The following is a 22,817-nucleotide window of genomic DNA, read 5'->3' on the forward strand; positions in this document are numbered from 1 at the left end:
CTCATCTGTCGATGGACACTTAGGTTGCTTCCATGTCCTGGCTATTGTAAATAGAGCTGCAATGAACATTGTGGTACATGACTCTTTTTTTTTTTTTTTAAATCTTTATTGGAGTATAATTGCTTTACAATGGTGTGTTAGTTTCTGCTGTATAACAAAGTGAGTCAGCTATACATATACATATATCCCCATATCCCCTCACTCTTGCGTCTCCCTCCCACCCTCCCTATCCCACACCTCTAGGGGGTCACAAAGCACCGAGCTGATCTCCCTGTGCTATGCAGCTGCTTCCCACTAGCTATCTATATTACATTTGGTAGAGAATATATGTCCATGCCAGTCTCTCACTTCGTCCCAGCTTACCCTTCCCCCTCCCCGTGTCCTCAAGTCCATTCTCTACATCTGCATCTTTATTCCTGTCCTGCCCCTAGGTTCTTCAGAATCATTTTGTTTTTTTCAGATTCCATATATATGTGTTAGTATATGGTATTTGTTTATCTTTCTGACTTACTTCACTCTATATGACAGACTCTAGGTCCATCCACCCCACTACAAATAACTCAATTTCGTTTCTTTTTATGGCTGAGTAATATTCCATTGTATATATGTGCCACATCTTCTTTATCCATTCATCTGTCAATGGACACATAGGTTTCTTCCATGTCCTGGCTATTGTAAATAGAGATGCCATGAACTTTGTGGTACATGACTCTTTCTGAATTACGGTTTTCTCAGGGTATATGTCCAGTAGTGGGATTGCTGGGTCATATGATAGTTCTATTTTTAGTTTTTTAAGGAACCTCCATACTTTCTCCAGAGTGGCTGTATCAATTTACATTCCCACCAACAGTGCAAGAGGGTTCCCTTTTCTCCACACCCTCTCCAGCATTTATTGTTTGTAGATTTTTTGATGATGGCCATTCTGACCAGTGTGAGGTGATACCTCATTGTAGTTTTGATTTGCATTTCTCTAATGATTAGTGATGTTGAGCATCCTTTCATGTGTTTGTTGGCAATCTGTATATCTTCTTTGGAGGAATGTCTATTTAGGTCTTCTGCCCATTTTTGGATTGGGTGTTTGTATTTTTGATATTGAGCTGAATGAGCTGCTTGTATATTTTGGAGATTAACCCTTTGTCAGTTGCTTCGTTTGCAAGTATTTCTCCCATTCTGAGGGTTGTCTTTTCATCATGTTTATATTTTCCTTTTCTGTGAAAAAGCTTTGAAGTTTCATTAGGTCCCAGTTATTAATTTTTGTTTTTATTTCCATTTGACTAGGAGGTGGGTCAAAAAGGATCTTGCTGTGATTTATGTCATAGAGTGTTCTGCCTATGTTTTCCTCTAAGAGTTTATAGTGTCTGGCCTTACATTTAGGTCTTTAATCCAGTGTGAGTTTTTTTTTTTTTTTAAACATCTTTATTGAAGTATAATTGCCTTACAATGGTGTGTTAGCTTCTGCTTTATAACAAAGTTAATCAATTATACATATACAATATGTTCCCATATCTCTTCCCTCTTGCATCTCCCTCCCTCCCACCCTCCCACCCTCCCCATCCCACCCCTCTAGGTGGTCACAAAGCACCGAGCTGATCTCCCTGTGCTATGCGGCTGCTTCCCACTAGCTATCTATTTTACATTTGGTAGTGTATATATGTCCATGACACTCTCTCACCCTGTCACATCTCACCCCACCCCCTCCCCATATCCTCAAGTCCATTCTCTAGTAGGTCTGTGTCTTTATTCCCGTCTTTCCACTAGGTTCTTCATGGCTTTTTTTTCCTTAGATTCCGTATATATGTGTTAGCATACTGTATTTGTTTTTCTCTTTCTGACTTACTTCACTCTGTATGAAAGACTCTAACTCCATCCACCTCATTACAAATACCTCCATTTCATTTCTTTTTATGGCTGAGTAATATTCCATTGTATATATGTGCCACATCTTCTTTATCCATTCATCTGTCGATGGACATTTAGGTTGCTTCCATGTCCTGGCTATTGTAAATAGAGCTGCAATGAACATTGTGGTACATGACTCTTTTTGAATTATGGTTTTCTCAGGGTATGTGCCCAGTAGTGGGATTGCTGGGTCGTATGGTAGTTCTATTTTTAGTTTTTTTAAGGAACCTCCATACTCTTCTCCATAGTGGCTGTATCAATTTACATTCCCACCAACAATGCAAGAGGGTTCCCTTTTCTCCACACCCTCTCCAGCATTTATTGTTTGTAGATTTTTTGATGATGGCCACTCTGACCAGTGTGAGGTGATACCTCATTGTAGTTTTGATTTGCATTTCTCTAATGAGTAGTGATGTTAAGCATCCTTTCATGTGTTTGTTGGCATTCTGTATATGTTCTTTGGAGAAATGTCTATTTAGGTCTTCTGCCCATTTTTGGATTAGGTTGTTTGTTTTTTTGTTATTGAGCTGCATGAGCTGCTTCTAAATTTTGGAGATTAATCCTTCACCAGTTGCTTCATTTGCAAATATTTTCTCCCATTCTGAGGGTTGTCTTCTCGTCTTGTTTATGGTTTCCTTTGCTGTGCAAAAGCTTTGAAGTTTCATTAGGTCCCATTTGTTTATTTTTGTTTTTATTTCCATTTCTCTAGGAGCTGGGTCAAAAAGGATCTTGCTGTGATTTATGTCATAGAGTGTTCTGCCTATGTTTTCCTCTAAGAGTTTGATAGTGTCAGGCCTTACATTTAAGTCTTTAATCCATTTTGAGTTTATTTTTGTGTATAGTGTTAGGGAGTGTTCTAATTTCATTCTTTTACATGTAGCTGTCCAGTTTTCCCAGCACCACTTATTGAAGAGGCTGTCTTTTCTCCATTGTATATTCTTGCCTCCTTTATCAAAGATAAGGTGACCATATGTGCGTGGGTTTATCTCTGGGCTTTCTATCCTGTTCCACTGATCTATATTTCTGTTTTTGTGCCAGTACCATACTGTCTTGATTACTGTAGCTTTGTAGTAGAGTCTGAAGTCAGGAGGCCTGATTCCTCCAGCTCCATTTTTCTTTCTCAAGGTTGCTTTGGCTATTCGGGGTCTTTTGTGTTTCCATACAAATTGTGATATTTTTTAGTTCTAGTTCTGTGAAAAATGCCAGTGGTAGTTTGATAGGGATTGCATTGAATCTGTAATTTCTTTGGGTAGTATAGTCATTTTCACAATGTTGATTCTTCCAATCCAAGAACATGGTATATCTTTCCATCTGTTTGTATCATCTTTAATTTCTTTCATCAGTGTCTTATAGTTTTCTGTATACAGGTCTTTTATCTCCTAAGGTAAGTTTATTCCTAGGTATTTTATTCTTTTTGTTGCAGTGGTAAATAGGAGTGTTTCCTTAATTTCTCTTTCAGAATTTTAATCATTACTGCATAGGAATGAAAGAGATTTCTGTGCATTAATTTTGTATCCTGCTACTTTACAAATTCATTGACTAGCTCTAGTAGTTTTCTGGTAGCATCTTTAGGATTCTCTATGTATAGTATCATGTCATCTGCAAACAGTGACAGTTTTACTTCTTCTTTTCCAATTTGTGTTCCTTTTATTTCTTTTTCTTCTCTGATTGCACTGGCTAAAACTTCCAAAACTATGTTGAATAACAGTGGTGAGAGTGGGCAACCTTGTCTTGTTCCTGATCTTAGTGGAAATGGTTTCAGTTTTTCACCATTGAGAATGATGTTGGCTGTGGGTTTGTCATATATGGCCTTTATTATGTTATGTTGAGGAAAGTTCCCTCTATGCCTACTTTCTGGAGGGTTTTTATCATAAATGGGTGTTGAATTTTGTCAAAAGCTTTATCTGCATCTATTGAGATGATCATATGGTTTTTCTCCTTCAATTTGTTAATATGGTTTATCACATTGATTGATCTGCGTATACTGAAGAATCCTTGCATTCCTGGGATAAACCCCACTTGATCATGGTGTATGATCCTTTTAATGTGCTGTTGGATTCTGTTTGCTAGTATTTTGTTGAGGATTTTTGCATCCATGTTCATCAGTGATATTGGCTTGCAGTTTTCTTTCTTTGTGACATCTTTGTCTGCTTTTGGTATCAGGGTGATGGTGGCCTCATAGAATGAGTTTGGGAGTGTTCCCTCCTCTGTTATATTTTGGAAGAGCTTGAGAAGGATAGGTGTTAGCTGTTGTCTAAATGTTTGATAGAATTTGCTTGTGAAGCCATCTGGTCCTGGGCTTTTTTTTGTTGGAAGATTTTTAATCACAGTCTCAATTTCAGTGCTTGTGATTAGTCTGTTTATTTTTTATAATTCTTCCTTGTTCAGTCTCGGAAAGTTGTGCTTTTCTAAGAATTTGTCCATTTCTTCCAGATTGTCCATTTAATTGGCATATAGTTGCTTGTAGTAATCTCTCATGATCCTTTGTATTTCTGCAGTGTCAGTTGTTACTTCTCCTTTTTCGTTTCTAATTCTATTGATTTGAGTCTTCTCCCTTTTTTTCTTGATGAGTCTGGCTAATGGTTTATCAATTTTGTTTATCTTCCCAAAGAACCAGTTTTTAGTTTTATTGATCTTTGCTATTGTTTCCTTCATTTCTTTTTCATTTATTACTGATCTGATCTTTATGAGTTCTTTCCTTCTGCTAACTTTGGGGTTTTATTGTTCTTCTTTCTCTAATTGCTTTAGGTGTAAGATTAGGTTGTTTAATTGAGATGTTCCTTGTTTCTTGAGGTAAGATTGTATTGCTATAAACTTCCCTCTTAGAACTGCTTTTGCTGCATCCCATAGGTTTTGGGTCATCATGTTTTCATTGTCATTTGTTTCTAGGTATTTTTTGATTTCCTCTTTGATTTCTTCAGTGATCTCTTGGTTATTTAGTAGTGTATTGTTTAGCCTCCATGTGTTTGTATTTTTTACAGATTTTTTTTCCTGTAATTGATATCTAGTCTCATAGCGTTGTTTTCGGAAAAGATATTTGATACAATTTCAATTTTCTTAAATTTACCAAGGCTTGATTTCTGACCCAAGATATGATCTGTCCTGGAGAATGTTCCATGAGCACTTGAGAAGAAAGTGCATTCTGTTGTTTTTGGATGGAATGTCCTATAAATATCAATTAAGTCCATCTGGTCTAATGTGTCGTTTAAAGCTTGTGTTTCCTTTTTTATTTTCCTTTTGGATGATCTGTCCATTGGTGAAAGTGGGGTGTTAAAGTCCCCTACTATGTGTTACTGTCGATTTCCCCTTTTATGGCTGTTAGCATTTGCGTTATGTATTGAGGTGCTCCTATGTTGGGTGCATAAATATTTACAATTGTAATATTTTCTTCTTGGATTGATCCCTTGATCATTATGTAGTGTCCTTCTTTGTCTCTTGTAATAACCTTTATTTTAAAGTCCATTTTGTCTGACATGAAAATTGCTACTCCAGCTTTCTTTTGATTTCCATTTGCACGGATTATCTTTTTCCATCCCCTCACTTTCAGTCTGTATGTGTCCCTAGGTCTGAAGTGGGTCTCTTGTAGACAGCCTATATATGGGTTTTGTTTTTGTATCCATTCAGCCAGTCTGTGTCTTTTGGTTGGAGCATTTAATCCATTTACATTTAAGGTAGTTATTGATATGTATGTTCTTATTACCATTTTCTTAATTGTTTTGTGTTTGTTTTTGTAGGTCTTTTCCTTCTCTTGTGTTTCCTGCCTAGAGGAGTTCCTTTAGCACTTGTTGTAAAGCTGGTTTGGTGGTGCTGAATTCTCTTAGCTTTTGCTTGTCTGTAAAGGTTTTAATTTCTCTGTCAAATCTGAATGAGATCCTTGCTGGGTAAAGCAATCTTGGTTGTAGGTTTTTCCCTTTCATCATTTTAAATATGTCCTGCCACTCCCTTCTGGCTTGCATAGTTTCTGCTGAAAGATCAGCTGTTAACCTTATGGGGATTCCATTGTATGTTCTTTGTTGCTTTTCCCTTGCTGCTTTTAATATTTTTTCTTTGTATTTAATTTTTGATAGTTTGATTAATATGTGTCTTGGCGTGTTTCTCCTTGGATTTATCTTGTCAGGGACTCTCTGTGCTTCCTGGACTTGATTGGCTATTTCCTTTCCCTTATTAAGGAAATTTTCAACTATAATCTCTTCAAATATTTTCTCAGTCCCTTTCTTTTTCTATTCTTCTTCTGGGACCCCTATAATTTGAATGTTGGTGCGTTTAACGTTGTCCTAGAGGTCTCTGAGACTGTCCACAATTCTTTTCATTCTTTTTTCTTTATTCTGCTCTGTGGTAGTTATTTCCACTATTTTATCTTCCAGGTCACTTATCTGTTCTTCTGCCTCAGTTATTCTGCTATTGATTCCTTCTAGAGAATTTTTATTTTCATTTATTGTGTTGTTCATCTCTTTTTATTTGCTCTTTAGTTCTTCTAGGTCCTTGTTAAATGTTTCTTGTATTTTCTCCATTCTATTTCCAAGATTTTGGATCATCTTTACTATCATTACTCTGAATTCTTTTTCAGGTAGACTGCCTATTTCCTCTTCATTTGTTTGGTCTGGTGGGCTTTTACCTTGCTCCTTCATCTGCTGTGTATTTCTCTGTCTTCTCATTTTGCTTAACTTACTGTGTTTGGGGTCTCCTTTTCGCAGGCTGCAGGTTCATAGTTCCTGTTGTTTTTGGTGTCTGCCCCCAGTGGGTAAAGATGGTTCAGTGGGTTATGTAGGCTTCCTGGTGGAGGGGACTGGTGCCTGTGTTCTGGTGGATGAGGCTGGATCTTGTCTTTCTGGTGGGCAAGACCGCGTCTGGTGGTGTGTTTTGGGGTGTCTGTGACCTTATTATGATTTTAGGCAGCCTCTCTGCTAATGGGTGGGGTTGTGTTCCTGTCTTGCTAGTTGTTTGGCATAGGGTGTCCAGCACTGTAGCTTGCTGATCGTTGAGTGGAGCTGGGTCTTAGCGTTGCGATGGAGGTCTCTGGGAGAGCTTTTGCCATTTGATATTACATGGAGCCAGGAGTTCTCTGGTGGACCAATGTCCTGAACTCGGCTCTCCCACCTCAGAGGCTCAGGCCTGACACCCAGCTGGAGCACCAAGACCCCGTCAGCCACATGGCAAAGGTGTTGCGTGCGGTGCCAACTCTCTGGTTCCACGGAGGTAGATGCATGTCTAATAGGTTACAAGTCTGAAGAATGAATCTCCCTTAATTTGCTGATTGATACATTTTAAAATTAAGGTATCTGAAGAACATTTTGGCCCTAAGATAAGAATATCACATTGAAAGGTGTAGAAAACATTTTTAACAGCAAAATCTGTGTTTTAGGGAAAAAAAACTTGATAAAATATAACTAATATTTCTTTTTTTTTTTTAAACATCTTTATTGGAGTATAATTGCTTTACAATGGTGTATTAGTTTCTGCTTTATAACAAAGTGAATCAGTTATACATATACATGTGTTCCCATATCTCTTCCCTCTTGCGTCTCCCTCCCTCCCACCCTCCCTATTCCACCCCTCTAGGTGGTCACAAAGCACCGAGCTGATCTCCCTGTGCTATGCGGCTGCTTCCCACTAGCTATCTATTTTACATTTGGTAGTGTATATATGTCCATGCCACTCTCACCCTGTCACATCTTACCCCTCCCCCTCCCCATATCCTCAAGTCCATTCTCTAGTAGGTCTGTGTCTTTATTCCTGTCTTGCCACTAGGTTCTTCCTGTCCTTTTTTTTTTTTTTCCCCTTAGGTTCCATATATATGTGTTAGCATACTGTATTTGTTTTTCTCTTTCTGACTTACTTCACTCTGTATGAAAGACTCTAACTCCATCCACCTCATTACAAATACCTCCATTTCATTTCTTTTTATGGCTGAGTAATATTCCATTGTATATATGTGCCACATCTTCTTTATCCATTCATCCGATGATGGACACTTAGGTTGCTTCCATGTCCTGGCTATTGTAAATAGAGCTGCAATGAACATTTTGGTACATGACTCTTTTTGAATTATGGTTTTCTCAGGGTATATGCCCAGTATTGGGATTGCTGGGTCATATGGTAGTTCTACTTTTAGTTTTTTAAGGAACCTCCATACTGTTCTCCATAGTGGCTGTATCAATTTACATTCTCACCAACAGTGCAAGAGTGTTCCCTTTTCTCCACACCCTCTCCAGCATTTATTGTTTGTAGATTTTTTGATGATGGCCATTCTGACCGGTGTGAGATGATATCTCATTGTAGTTTTGATTTGCATTTCTCTAATGATTAATGATGTTGAGCCTTCTTTCATGTGTCTGTTGGCAATCTGTATATGTTCTTTGGTGAAATGTCTATTTAGGTCTTCTGCCCATTTTTGGATTAGGTTGTTTGTTTTTTTGTTATTGAGCTGCATGAGCTGCTTGTAAATCTTGGAGATTAATCCTTTGTCAGTTGCCTCATTTGCAAATATTTTCTCCCATTCTGAGGGTTGTCTTTTGGTCTTGTTTATGGTTTCCTTTGCTGTGCAAAAGCTTTGAAGTTTCATTAGGTCCCATTTGTTTATTTTTGTTTTTATTTCCATTTCTCTAGGAGCTGGGTCAAAAAGGATCTTGCTGTGATTTATGTCATAAAGTGTTCTGCCTATGTTTTCCTCTAAGAGTTTGATAGTGTCTGGCCTTACACTTAGGTCTTTAATCCATTTTGAGTTTATTTTTGTGTATCGTGTCAGGGAGTGTTCTAATTTCATACTTTTACATGTAGCTGTCCGGTTTTCCCAGCACCAGTTATTGAAGAGGCTGTCTTTTCTCCACTGTATATGCTTGCCTCCTTTATCAAAGATAAGGTGACCATATGTGCGTGGGTTTATCTCTGGGCTTTCTATCCTGTTCCATTGATCTATGTTTCTGTTTTTGTGCCAGTACCAAGCTGTCTTGATTACTGTAGCTTTGTAGTAGAGTCTGAAGTCAGGAGGCCTGATTCCTCCAGCTCCATTTTTCGTTCTCAAGATTGCTTTGGCTATAGCTAATATTTCTATAAACTTCCCATTTTGCTAGAATATTTTGCTTGTTTGACACAGCAATTAAATGTTAAATTTTATCTAGACAAACTTCATGGAACTAAAAATTATTTTGCTTTCTATCAACCTACTTTCCCCAATATTTTGTAACAGCTACACCTGTTAGAACCTAATTCACTGCATGAGGTGGAAGTGTTGGCTTTTAGCAGTGATCTGGGAAAAAAGGAATTGATGAAGAAAAGCAGTTGAAGTAACCACTGAAAAGGAAATAAAAGATAAATAGTAGCAGCAGAGCAACAGAACAACTATGCAGGGTGTCTGAGGACACTTGCTTTTACAATACACAGTTAAGGGACTCACAGGAGCATCCAGCTCTGCAAGTCATTATGTGTCATTAAGTCTGTTGCTTGGTAAAATGATGCCACAGTGATGTTTATGGAAAAAGGGGCCCTAAAAGGGAAACAACAAAATCTAGCTGGTATAGAAGGCAGAAATCTTCAGGAGGTAAAAATAGGAGGATCTGGCTAAGGTGGCCAGACTCAGCCCACCAATCTCGTCCCTGTTGAGTTACTTAATGAGATATATACATTCCGGCAATTTTATGACTTCAACTACATAGTTTTGGCGGGATGTTATCCAAATAGGGATAATTCCCATTCCTGGGAAATAGTATCTCATGTGGCTGACTGGCTGTTTTCAGTCAGCACAATGAATGGATCTCCCACCAGGAAAACTGAATTATTTTAGGGAGATAGTCAGTCCTCTTTACAGAACACTTGCACTCAGAAGCTTTTGTGTTCTTGAACTCTAAAGACACACGCTATCGTACATGCCACTGCTGCTGGGCTAGAACAAAAGCAAATTAATTATGCCTTCTCCCAACACATGCCAGTTGCTACCCTTGGTGTAATTTTGCTTTAGATTTGTGAGCAATGTTTTTGACTGATGGCCTTTTGAAACCCTATCTCCTTGCTTGAAGAGGAGCTGCTAATCTAGTCTTGCATTTGTTTCTCTATTTTATATCCTGTTTTTAAACATCTCAGGCACTGTTCTACATGCTTTACAAATATTCGCCATTTAATCCTTATAAGGACCTTCAGGTGGGGTGTATCGTTATCCCCATTTTACAGATGGGGAAACTAAAGCACAGAGAAGTTAAGTAACTTGCTCAAGGTCACACAATTAGTATATCATGAAGCTGGGATTTGAACTCAGGAAGTCTAGTTCCAGAATCTGAGCTTGACCACTGTCCACTGCCCTTTACTTGTCTCTTCATTCTTTTGCTCTCTCTCTTTCACCACCACGCTTGATTGAGATGTTCTACCTTTATTATTTCAGCTAGAGCAATTTCATCAGCATGTTGTCTCTTGGCTTTTGGGCAGACTGGGAGGGTGGAGGTGAGATGTGAGATTGTGGGGAGACAGGTGCACATTAAGTTGGAAGGCCTGGAAGAGCGACGGTCACCATGTAACCATTACAGCAGATTTCTCTTCAGTGTGGAGTCAGAGGCCTGGATTCAAATCCTAGTGCCACCACTAACTGACTCTGGTACCTTGCCTTTATTGCTTATGTCTTCATTTTACAGACTCCTTTTCTACAAATTGGAAATTGATTGTAGTGCTTACTCTGTAGGGTTGTCATGGGGATTGCAGGGGACAATCCTGGCACATAATAATTGCTCAGTAAACATTAGCTAGGATAGTGATTATTGTGATGGCTATATCAATTTTAGGCATGATTTGTTACGTAAGACCCAAGCATCAGAGAATAGGTCATGTTTAGTTTTCAGCTGAGGCCACACTCAGGCCAAATTTTCTAGAAAAAGTTGGCATCTGATGGTGATTTATTGATAAGGGAAATGGAAGACATATGATCTTAGAAGAAAGACTACTCTGCTTCTATATTTTAATTGTGAAAGGTCTCCCTCTACCATGTTGACTTGGGGAATAAGGAATAATATTTGAAATTGGCATTGCAAAATGAGTCTCAAAAATGCCTGACACATTAGTAGGTACTCAACAAATATTACCTTCTACTTATGTCCTATAACCCACACCCCCTGCTTGTCACTCTTATTTCTCACATACCCAATCCTTGATTTTAGTCAAGCCACAGTCACTGCATTCTTGTTCTCACTCTATGCCTTTGCTCACCTTAATGTTCCTGTGTGGAATGCCATCAGTTCTTCTTTCCATGCTTCCAAGTCCTACACATGCTCTCCCTGAAGCATTTCTGAGCCACACAAGCCTGCTTAGGGGTGAAGGTGAATTGAGAGAAGGCACTGTGTGAGCAGGAGCCAATTGTACAACCTTCCAGAGCCCCCAAGTTCAGTTGTCCTTCCAGAAAGAACAGATGACAAGACATCAACAGTGAACCCAGAGGAACTTAAGGCAGATTGACTCAAAAATAGATTGTGTCCTTCCCCTGAACACTCTTGACTATAGTTTTTCAGTGTCCTTCAGTCTTTAGAATCAGTGCCAGGGAAGAGAGGGGAGGGAGCTTAGAAGTAGACTGGGATTTGGTTCTAGTAGCAAATTTGATGATGGAGTCACAGGATGGGAGTACATTTACCATCTAGAATAAATTGATTGCCAGGGATTAGTCTGGAAGTCCAGAATCATAAATCACAGTAGGTTCTACAAAGAATACTTTTGCTCATGGGAATTTTGAAGACTGTGAAACTGAAATTCCATTGCCTATTGCCAATCAAATACTTTTTAGATACAAAATTTGTTCAGAAAAATTATCTAAAACTTGGAAATAAGGCAAAAGGATGACTGTGTGTCCTTTCAGTGACATATAGGAGCTTTTCCTAACAGGCCCATCCAAGGATTATTTAACTCTAGAGGGAAACATACCTTTGTTTGATTTACTATTTGCTCTTGATTAGAGCCCAGCCTCTGAGAGGTTATATGATAACTTCAAACTTTTCTGGGGGGTCTGATTGAGATGTAAATAATTTCTGTCCAGTAAAATAGATAATCCCAAATTTTACATTTTTGTTGCTCTGTAGGACACAATACTTTTATATCAAATTTCATAATCTTTTTCCTGCATTCCTTCTTTCAGTTCCTGTATATACTCCGTCTCTCACATTATCCTTTGAACCAGCTTTATTTTCTGATTAATGAGAGAAATAAGTCTGTGATACGTGCTCACTTTATATGAAAGTCACGTTTTTAACATTTAAAATATTATACTTTGATAAACCCTCATTTGAAAGTTGAAATTTTTATGGAGAAGTAGTGAGGCCTTTGAGAAAGAATTTTAAAAATAAAACTCAATATGAAAGTCTTTTTCTTCTTTTAGCAAGTTTGGAAGAATTAGAGGTAAATAGCTGGAGCACCTAGTCACTCATGATAGAGAGTAGGTCCAGACAGTGCTGTTCTGAATGATGCAAATGTGATCATCAGAAAGATGTACTAAGACTGAGGTATTACATGACAAAGAGCTGAACTGAGCATTTTGCCAGCCAGATGCCCGCCCCTCCCTGCCAACCCTTAGTTTGGGTTCATTTAATCCTCTGTGTCAGTTTTGAATTTAAAATAAACTGTTACTTGACAATTCTTCTAACCTAAAAGAAACCCAGGAAAATGGATTAAGATAAAAATGCTGTAGCTCTTTTATTTTGCTTTCAGTACAACTGGTAATTTTCAGCAATCCTCTTGATTCCTTTCATTGTTTGCCATGTATCCACGGGCATACGTAAAGGCTAAAAACTTACTTTGAGATACTACTTTCTTTTGCTGTGAGAGATTTGACAGTTTTCGGTCGTATCTTTCCTGACAAGCCTTTGGAAGAAACATTAGTGTTCCCCATAATTGAGATATGTTGGAGTTTGGGGCCTAGGACCAGTATAATTTGGTGGTGGAAAGTTCAGGCTCGCTGTGTATACTGTCTGCGTTCAAATCCCAGCCCTACTATTCCCTAGATATACTCCAATTATTTAACCTCGCTAAGCTTCAGTTTCCTCACGTGAGAAGTGGGGACAGTAATAGGACTTACCAGAGTCCTTCTGAGGTGCTCGGCATAGTGACTGGCAAATAGTAAGCATTCAATTCGTGGGAGCTATTATTATTTTGAAGGTAGGGAACATGTAAATGTGCAAATGTTTCCCATTTGTACGTGGCTCACATTTTGGGTATCTCTAACCATTTCCTCTCTTTCTCCTTCTTACCCAGTAGCACCGTAGTGAGAAATTAATAGGATTTTAATATTCATTTGTGTGTATCCAATAAAGTTTTTTTTTTCCTATTTTATTGGAAAGCAAAACAAAAAAATGAAAATGAAAAAAGTTAAATATTTCCTATTTCTGAAGGAGAGGATTGATTAAATTGCATTATTTCCCAGGAGTATATTCGTATTTTTTTCCCTTGTGGACAACAATGCTCCCTCAGCACACTGCACTGGATTATTTGACTTTTTCTGCACCTTTAAGTCCAGTCATGGGGAGGAGGTCACGGCTCTCCCTTCACTCCTACAGCGGCAGTCTGGGTGTAACATAACGCCGTAACATTTCATGAGACAGGAAAGAAACATCCACGTCAGTCATGATTTGAGCTGTGTTCCCATCCCTGGTTTCATCAAGTATGACAGCATAATTATAAGGCTTCCTATACGAGTTACGTAGGCAACCAAGATCCTCTGCCTGCTTTCTCCTTCTGATGTGTGTCTCTTGTCTTGTAATGAAGTTCCTTACTGGTGTGTTCTTCATAGAATATGTTTATATGAGACTAATCTTTCAAGGGTCTCTGCGTGATTCCACCCCAAATTTCCTAAAGTTGTCTAAGACAATCTACTTATAATGACAACTCCAGGGGCCATGGGTGGCATATAGTGGAGGAATTCTAAAGACGCTGGAGGAAGTGTTGGTGCTTAGTGTAAATGTTAACTATGCTAAGATGAACAACTGGATGAGAGCATTCAGGGCTGACAAGAATTCAGGTGAGAAGTCCTAGCTGGTGGGGGCAACGAGTTTAGTTAACTGCCAGCCCAACATGAGCCAGCAGTGTGATCCAGCTGGGGGTGCCTGAAGATGGAATAGACCTGGTCTATGATTTTGTGTTTCCTCTAGTTGAAGCTTAGCAGTCGTCCACTTGGGCTGTTGTATGGAATTTTCCGGCATTGAAATAGAGGAGATAAAGGTGAAATGATCTTGAAGATCCCTTACAACTGTAAGTTTGGATGCTGCTTTTTTCTTTTCTTTTTCTCAATTTTTTTAAAGTATAATTTACCTCTAATGAAACATACAGATATTAAGTGTTGATGAGTTTTGTTAAAGATATACACCCATGTTACTCCCTCCCAATTAAAGACATAGAACACTTCCATTACCCCATAAAGTTCATTGTACTCCTCTACAGTCAATGTCCCCTCTCCGTAGGTAATCACCATTCTGATTTCTATTAACACAGATTCTAGAACTTCATACAAAGGGAACCATATAGTATGCACTCATTTATATCTGGCTTCTTTCACATAACAGTGTTTTTGAGATTCATCCATGTTGTTTTGTGTATCAGTGGTTCATCCTGTTTTATTGCTGAGTTGTATTCCATCATGTGCATATACCACAATTTGTTTATTCAGTCTCCTGTTGATGGCCGTTTGAATTGTTGGCTACTTCAAATAAAGCAGAATAAATATTCTTGTACAGATCTTTCAGTGGACATATGGTTTTGTTCCTCTTGAGTGAATACCTAGGAATGGAACTGCTTGATCATAGGATAGTTGGATTTTCACTTTATAAGGAGCTGCCAAAAAGTTTCCCAAAGTAATTGTACCATTTAACGCTGCCAGCAGCCATGTATTGAGAGTTCCAAGTACACCACAATCTGGCCACTCTGTTTTTCTTTTCATCATAGGCGTTCATTTCCCTTAGGTGTGTTCCTAAGGAAACCATAGAGATGATCACTGTTACTAGCAAAGGTTCACTTGAAAGTTAGCCTAAGCTAATAGGAAAAACCAGAAAACAGCATGCATTGATCACATTGGACTTGACTTTTGATTAAGGATTAGCATAAATCATGTGATTTACGAATAATCATGGGTGGGGGAAACATGCTTGTTAGTTTGTCGTTTCCTCATAGCTCCTTATATGGCCAGAAAGCTCTCCTTTCTGGTGTTTTTATATTAAGAACTTTGACAGTTGTCCTGTCAGGAAAGGACAGTTTGTCCTCTTATCAGGAGGAAAGTAGTAATTTGCTCATCCATCAAATTTTGAGGTACTTTTGGAAAAGGAATCCCTGGAAAAATGGTGGTTGGTGTTAGGGGTTCTAGGAATAAAAAAGCAGGGTTGGACAAAATATCATGGATCTAGTATATATGGAAGAAAATGTTGGGTAAGGTGGCTCTCTTTTTTCTTAATTTATTGAAGTATTGTTGACTTACAACATTAGTTTCAGGTGTACAACATAGTGATCATAGTGATTCAGTATTTTTATAGATTACAAACCATGCAAAGTTGCTATAAAATATTGACTATATTCCCTGTGCTGTACATTACATCCCTATGACTTATTTATTTTATAGGGTGGCAGTTGGTACCTCTTAATCCCCTTCACCTTTTCGCCCCTCTCCCACCCATCTTCCCTGTGGTAATCACTAGTTTCTTCTCTGTGTCTGTGAGCCTGTTTCTGTTTTGTTATATTTGTTTGTTTGTTTTGTTTTTTAGATTCCACATATTAGTGAAAACACATAGCACACAAGGGTTCCCTTTTATCCACATCCTCGCCAACACTTGTTATTTCTTGTATCTTTCACAATAGCCATTCTGACAGGTTTTAGGTGAGATCTCGTTGTGGTTTTGATTTGCATTTTTTTGATTATTAGGGATGTTGATATTGAGCGTTTTTTCATGTGCTGGCCTTCTGTATGTCTTCTTTGGAAAAATGCCTATTCAGGTCCTCTGCCCAGTTTTTTTTTTTTTTTAATAAATTTATTTATTTATTTATTTTTGGCTGTGTTGGGGGTCTTCATTGCTGAGCGCGGGCTTTCTCTAGTTGCGGCGAGCGGGGGCTACTCTTCGTTGTGGTGTGCAGGCATCTCATTGCGGTGGCTTCTCTTGTTGTGGGGCATGGGCTCTAGGTTCGCGGGCTTCAGTAGTTGTGGCAATGGGCTCAGTAGTTGTAGCTCACGGGCTCTAGAGCGCAGGCTCAGTAGTTGTAGCGCAAGGGCTTAGTTGCTCCGAGGCATGTGGGATCTTCCCGGACCAGGGCTCGAACCCGTGTCCGCTGCATTGGCAGGTGGATTCTTAACCACTGCGCCACCAGGGAAGTCCCCCTCTGCCCAGTTTTTAATCTGGTTGTTTGGTTTCTTGATATTGAGTTGTATGAGTTCTTTATATATTTTGGATATTAACCCCTTATCTGACATATTATTTGCAAATATCTTCTCCCATTCAGTAGGTTGCCTTTCTGTTTTGTTGATGGTTTCCTTTTTTTTTTACTGTGCAAAAGCTTTTTAGTTTGATTAGGTCCTATTTGTTTATTTTTGCTTTTGTTGTAGGGCGGCTGTCTTGTGAGTAAAGAAGTATTTTGTGTGGTAGATTAATAATGTGCCATCATTTATTAAATGGTTACTATACACCAGGCACTGGACTAAGTATTTTCATATATTCTTTTAATTTTTGCAACAACCTTACAAAATAGACAACATTAATTTCCCAGTATTATGGAAGAGAAAAGTGAAGTTCATAGAGGTTAAATAACTTACCCAAAGACACAACTATTACATAGTAGAGCTGTGTTATAGCTCTACTATTTGAACCCAACAGTGCCATGGCTGAGCTATACTTTGGTAAGAAAGTTGAACTGGATGGGCACATGGAAAAAAGTACGTGTGTGTGTGTGTGTGTGTGTGTGTGTGTGTGTGTGTGTTATAGGATGACCAGAGTCTTTCCAACATAAAAGTAAATTTCACTAGGATAAAATTCCATGGGAGAAATGGAATGGAAATATGAGATTAAGGAGGAAAACAAATACTGTAAAATTTCTTTGTATATTAAAAAAAAGAATGATGATAGGTATCAAATGGTATTTAGATTCTGTTGGATATATTTATTTATTTATTAACATCTTTATTGGAGTATAATTGCTTTACAATGGTGTGTTAGTTTCTGCTTTATAACAAAGTGAATCAGCTATACATATACATATATCCCCATATCTCTTCCCTCTTGCATCTCCCTCCCTCCCACCCTCCCTATCCCACCCCTCTAGGTGGTCACAAAGCACCGAGCTGATCTCCCTGTGCTATGCGGCTGCTTCCCACTAGCTATCTATTTTACGTTTGGTAATGTATATATGTCCATGCCACTCTCTCACTTTGTCCCAGCTTACCCTTCCCCCTCCCCATATCCTCAAGTCCATTCTCTAGTAGGTCTGCATCTTTATTCCCGTCTTGCACCTAGGTTCTTCATGACCATTTTTTTTTTTTAGATTCCATATATATATGTGTTAGTATACGGTATTTATTTTTCTCTTTCTGACTTACTTCACTCTGTATGACAGTCTCTAGGTCCATCCACCTCACTACAAATAACTCAGTTTCGTTCCTTTTTATGGCTGAGTAATATTCCATTGTATATATGTGCCACATCTTCTTTATCCATTCATCTGTTGATGGATGTTGGATATATTTAATTAAATGACATATCTGCTTTAATTTAAAATGTCCATATTTATAATGCTTTGGTAATTCTAACCTTTATAAATATTTAAATTTATGATGAAAAATGTGAGATGTCAACTTAAAAATGGGTGAGGAAGTTACATTGTTTTCAAACTTCTTTTTTTTTTTTTTTTTTAAAGTACTCGAACAGTGATTTTTCTTTTAATTTATTTTTATTTATTTATTTTTGGCTGTGTTGGGTCTTCATTTCTGTGCGAGGGCTTTCTCTAGTTGCGGCAAGTGGGGGCCACTCTTCATCGTGGTGCGCGGGCCTCTCACTATTGTGGCCTCTTTTCTTGTGGAGCACAGGCTCCAGACGCACAGGCTCAGTAGTTGTGGTTCATGGGCCTAGTTGCTCCGCGGCATGTGGGATCTTCCCAGACCAGGGCTCGAATCCGTGTCCCCTGCATTAGCAGGCACATTCTCAACCACTGTGCCACAAGGGAAGCCCCAAACTTCTTTTAAGCGACATGGTAGTTAAATTTTGAATATCATGACATGTGAAGGGTAGGGGTCCTGACTACTTAGTCACTTTTTAATCCTTGCACTTAATACAGTGCCCAGAATATACAAAATTCTCAATCTCCATCTGGGGAATGAAGATGCAAGGACAGTGATGCACTGTGAGAGGCTGTGCAGAAAAGGCCCAGGGCTGCAGAGAAGACTTCATCAGGACCAGTGCACAGAACTATCCAGCCTTCCAGCTTCATTTCCTCTGCTCAGAAAATGGCGTTCTAAAAGGGTTACCTGATGCCAATAGACTGAAATAATTTTAATGGTGATAATTGTTGTGATCATGGTATTTTACAGCTGAGAAACCCTCTATAGAAATCAGTTCATTATTATCCTGGATGGGAGAGTATGGCCTTTCCTTTCTTTTCTTTTCTCTTCTTTCTTTCTTTTTTTTTAATTTTGAGGTTTAATTGACATAGGACATTATATTAGTTTCAGGTGTACAATATAATGATTTGATACTTGTATATATTTGAAATGATCACCACAATAAGTCTAGTTAACATCCATCACCATCCATAGTTGACAGAATTTTTTTCTTGTGGTGAGAATTTTTAAGATCTATTCTTTTAGCAACTTTCAAATATACAATACAGTATTATTAACTATAGTCACTATGCTGTACATTACATCCCCAGGGCTTATTTATATTATAACTGGAAGTTTGTACATACGTATTGACCCCCTTCACCTATTTTGCCCACCCCCACCTTTGGCAACCACCAATCTGTTCTCTGAATCTATGGGTTTGGTTTTTTTAGATTCTACTTTTAAGTGAGATCATACCGTTATTTGTCCTTCTCTGTCTGACCTATTTCACTTAGCATAATGCCCTCAAGGCCCATCTGTGGTGGCAAATGGCAAGGTTTCCCTTTTTTATGGCTGAATAATTTTCCATTGTGTTTATATACCACATCTTTATCCATTCATCCATCAATGGACACTTAGGTTGCTTCCACATCTTGGTTATTGTAAATAATGCTGCAATGAACATAGAGGTGCAGATATCTTTTCGAGTTAGTGTTTTGGTTTTCTTCAGATAAATACTCCAGAAGTGGAACTTCTGGATTGTATGATAGTTCTATTTACATTTCCTTTATATATTTTGGTTCGCATTGGCTATGGGCTTTCATCAAGTTGATTTCTGTGCCTCAAACAATGCTACATGGCTTGTGCAAGGGTCAACAATTTGGTGAAGGAGGTAAGGACTGGGGCAGGAAGGAGAGAAAAGGACTTTCCAGCTCAAGTATTCTTTACTCCTAAGACTGTTATGAGTGCAGCATAGGGTCATCGATTTCTATCCATACTGGGGACAAGTGGAATTTCTTTGTGGTTCATCCATCCATCCATTCATTTAATAAACATATATTAAATGCTCACTTTGTGCAAGATCTTGGAATAGAGAGGTAAATCATACCCACAGTGACACTTTGGAAGAGGGAAACAGATCAGTAAGTAAATGCATATAAATGGAGAGAGCCTGTTTTCACCTTACAACCTCCCAGCCCTGAGATAAATGCTTTTGCCATTTTCATCAGAAGGAGGGAGAACACAAGCTTAGAGCCTTCCGTTTCCTCACCCACTCAAGTGAATCGAGAAGGGCCTCAGCATTCTCTAAATGATGTGCTGTCCAAACATATAAGCCGAGGAATGGGGTAAAACTCAGTGGAATTAATGTGAGCTGGGTTCCTGGACTTTTTCCATTTGCTTTAAAAGGTCAGCAGGTTTAATGTGGAATACGTGTGGGGAAAGATGAGCTTTGGGCAAGAATGAAGGAAAGATTCAAATACTATCCAAGGTGGATGAAAGGAACTAGCTGTGTTTTATCTTCAAAGAGGCCATGTAATTGGGGTCCGCAGTTATAAGGGGTGGGCGTGATATGTCTGCCAGCCTCACACATCTGTTTAGTGGCAATTTGAATCCTGATGGCGTCTAACCTGGCTCGGGCAATCCTGCCCCCCAGTTCATGCCTATTATCCTGCTGTAGTTATTAACAACACGCTCTTTTGCTCTCAAAATGTCCTAAGTTAGAAGGCAAATTATGTGGCCATGGTAGTAACTCAAGAAGCGAAAGTCAAGCCCCATCTGCATTCCTCATGGAGAAGTATGACCAAAATATGTTTGTTATTAAAATCTTTCATGTTAACATTTTACTGGTGTGGGAAGTTGTAAATCTGCTGGAAATAATAAGGTCCAACAAACATTGTTTCCACAGGGCTTGTGTTAAGAGAGTAAAGGAGACAGAAAAATGAATAGGATAGAGGCCTACTCTGGAAGAGTTCATGGACTGACAGAGGTGACACAGAAAGAATAATGTGTGCTTGAGACACTAAAGGTTTACATCCCTAGAACTAAAACGCTGGACCAGGAAGGGACCTGGGGATAATCTTACCACCTCACTTTACAGATGAGGATGCTGTTTGCCCGGGTTCACATAGCCTTTAGGTGTGGAAATGGGGACTTTGCCTGGGACTGTCCTTGTTTATGCCTATTGTCCTGGCATAGCTACTAATAGCATCCCCTATTGATCTCAAGAGTGTCCTGGTTTAGATGATAAATGATATGGTTCCTCTACTGTAGGGAGCAGGGTTTCTTGACTCTGACCAGTATTTCTCCACTGTGGCACTATTGACCTTTGGCACTGGATAACTCTTCATTGTTCGCGGGGCTGTGTCCTGTGCATTGAAGGATGGTTAGCGGCATCCCACTCAAGGCCAGTAGCAGCTTCCCTCCCAGCTGTGACATTAAAACTGCCTCCAGACATTGCCAAATGTCCCCTGGGAGGCATAATCACCCTGGTTGATAACATCTGCCCTAGACAGTGACCTCGACAGTGGTCATGCAGACTTTACCAGGTTGCCACAAAACTCTAAAATATAACCTACCAAGAATACTTTTATTTGCTTCTTTTTTTTTTTTTTTTGAACTGTTCGTATGACAACCTCAAGGAAACTATTTAATGCAAATGCTTTAATGGGAAGATATTTATTTCAAAAAGCCCTCAAGCGGAACTATTGTTTTCCAGGTAAATTAATATTTTCTGTGAACAGAATATCCTCCTACACAAAGGGTATAGAATCTGAAATGTTGGTGCACAACTGTGCAACAGGTTAAAAATCATATGGATTGCTATTTTAACCTGTTGCCCAAGTGGAAAACAAAAAAGAGAGAGGATAGTAAAATTATTTCTATAATACTTGGAACCTACTTTTAAAGTGATATTTCTGAGTATTTTTTTAATAAACAGGGAGAGACAGTGCTGCCCCAAACTGTGAAATTGGTATTCTTCTCATATACCCCACTTTCACTCCTTCTCCTATATTCTCTCCAACTTGGAATTATTATATTAAATTTTACCATAATGAAAAAGACTTACCTGTTCTCAAGAATAGTTTATTGATTCAAGCAATATCTACTAAGTGGCTCCATGCCAGCCTGCTCCAGTGCTGGAGATGCATTGGTGATCCCTAGTCACTGCCCTTGAGATGCTCAATGTCTAATGGGAACTCATTCATGCACAGGTGGACTTCAATGATAACATTTAGTGCATGGTGGTTCTCAGACTTGAGTGTACATCAGTATCACCTGAAGGGGTTGTTTCTGATTCACTAGGTCTGGAGTGGGGCCCAGACAAGTTCTTCAGTGATGCTGATATTGCTGGTCTGGAGACCACACTTTGAGAACCATTGGTTTTATCTCAAGGATATTTAGGCTTCATTAGCATTCAGGAGCACCCAGGCAGGGTGGTAACCTGGCTTCTTTGGCTTCATCTTCCTCAAGTCTCCCCTCCCTGTCTTTGCCCCTTTCCTTCCTCTTTTCATTTCCCATTTCACTTCATGTACCCAGCATTCTCATGCTCCCTTGACCCTCCTCTACCAAACATTGCTCTTAAGGAAGAATTTTACATCAAACATTAGGGTGGCATTAAGGCAATGTCTAACCTTTTCTAGGGTAATTGGCATTAGGACATATCCCTGCTTATGAAATGGGACACAGTGTGTATGTCAACTTTTTAGGACTGATTTAGGCAAATCTCCTCTATATAGGAATCTTTACTGCACTGGACCTGTTGGTATAGTTGTTACACACACATCAAGGGGTCTCTGCCCTATGATACACATACACACAAGCACCAAACAAACAGCCACCTGTATAGTGAGGGTGTGATTGTTAAGGCACCTTCAAGTCCTGATCTTTTATGATGATTTAAGCAAATCCAGGGTCTGGGTAAACCTTGCTGAAGTGTCAGGATTGTCCTCTCTCTTGTTTAGATGCTAATGACACTCAGAAGACCCCACCACCAGCACCATCACCATCACCACTTTATTCATACCTGTCAGTTGGCAAGAGAGCAAAACATGTATCCACCCTCCTACTTACTGGGATTATGAAAATTAATCTAAATATGGAAGTATGTGCAGAATGAAAAATTTTAAATGACATCTTGACTTAAGGAATATTATTAAAGTTAAGTCCTCTCACATTCAAAGTAATCACTAGGTATTAACAATAGGAAGAAATACTTCCTTTTTAAAATTTTGATGGTTGTTTTCTCTTCACCCCCAAATTACTGGGGTTAATCTTTGATAAAAAAGGGAAAGAACCTACGAGTTCTTCTAGTGTGTGAAGTTGAGGGAAATTCAACATGAACACTCAACCTACCAATGAGTTTGTAACAGGTCATGTGTCTATTCATCTGGGT

The sequence above is a fragment of the Balaenoptera musculus genome, chromosome X (genome assembly GCF_009873245.2).
Source record: "Balaenoptera musculus isolate JJ_BM4_2016_0621 chromosome X, mBalMus1.pri.v3, whole genome shotgun sequence".
In the NCBI taxonomy this organism is placed as follows: domain Eukaryota; kingdom Metazoa; phylum Chordata; class Mammalia; order Artiodactyla; family Balaenopteridae; genus Balaenoptera; species Balaenoptera musculus.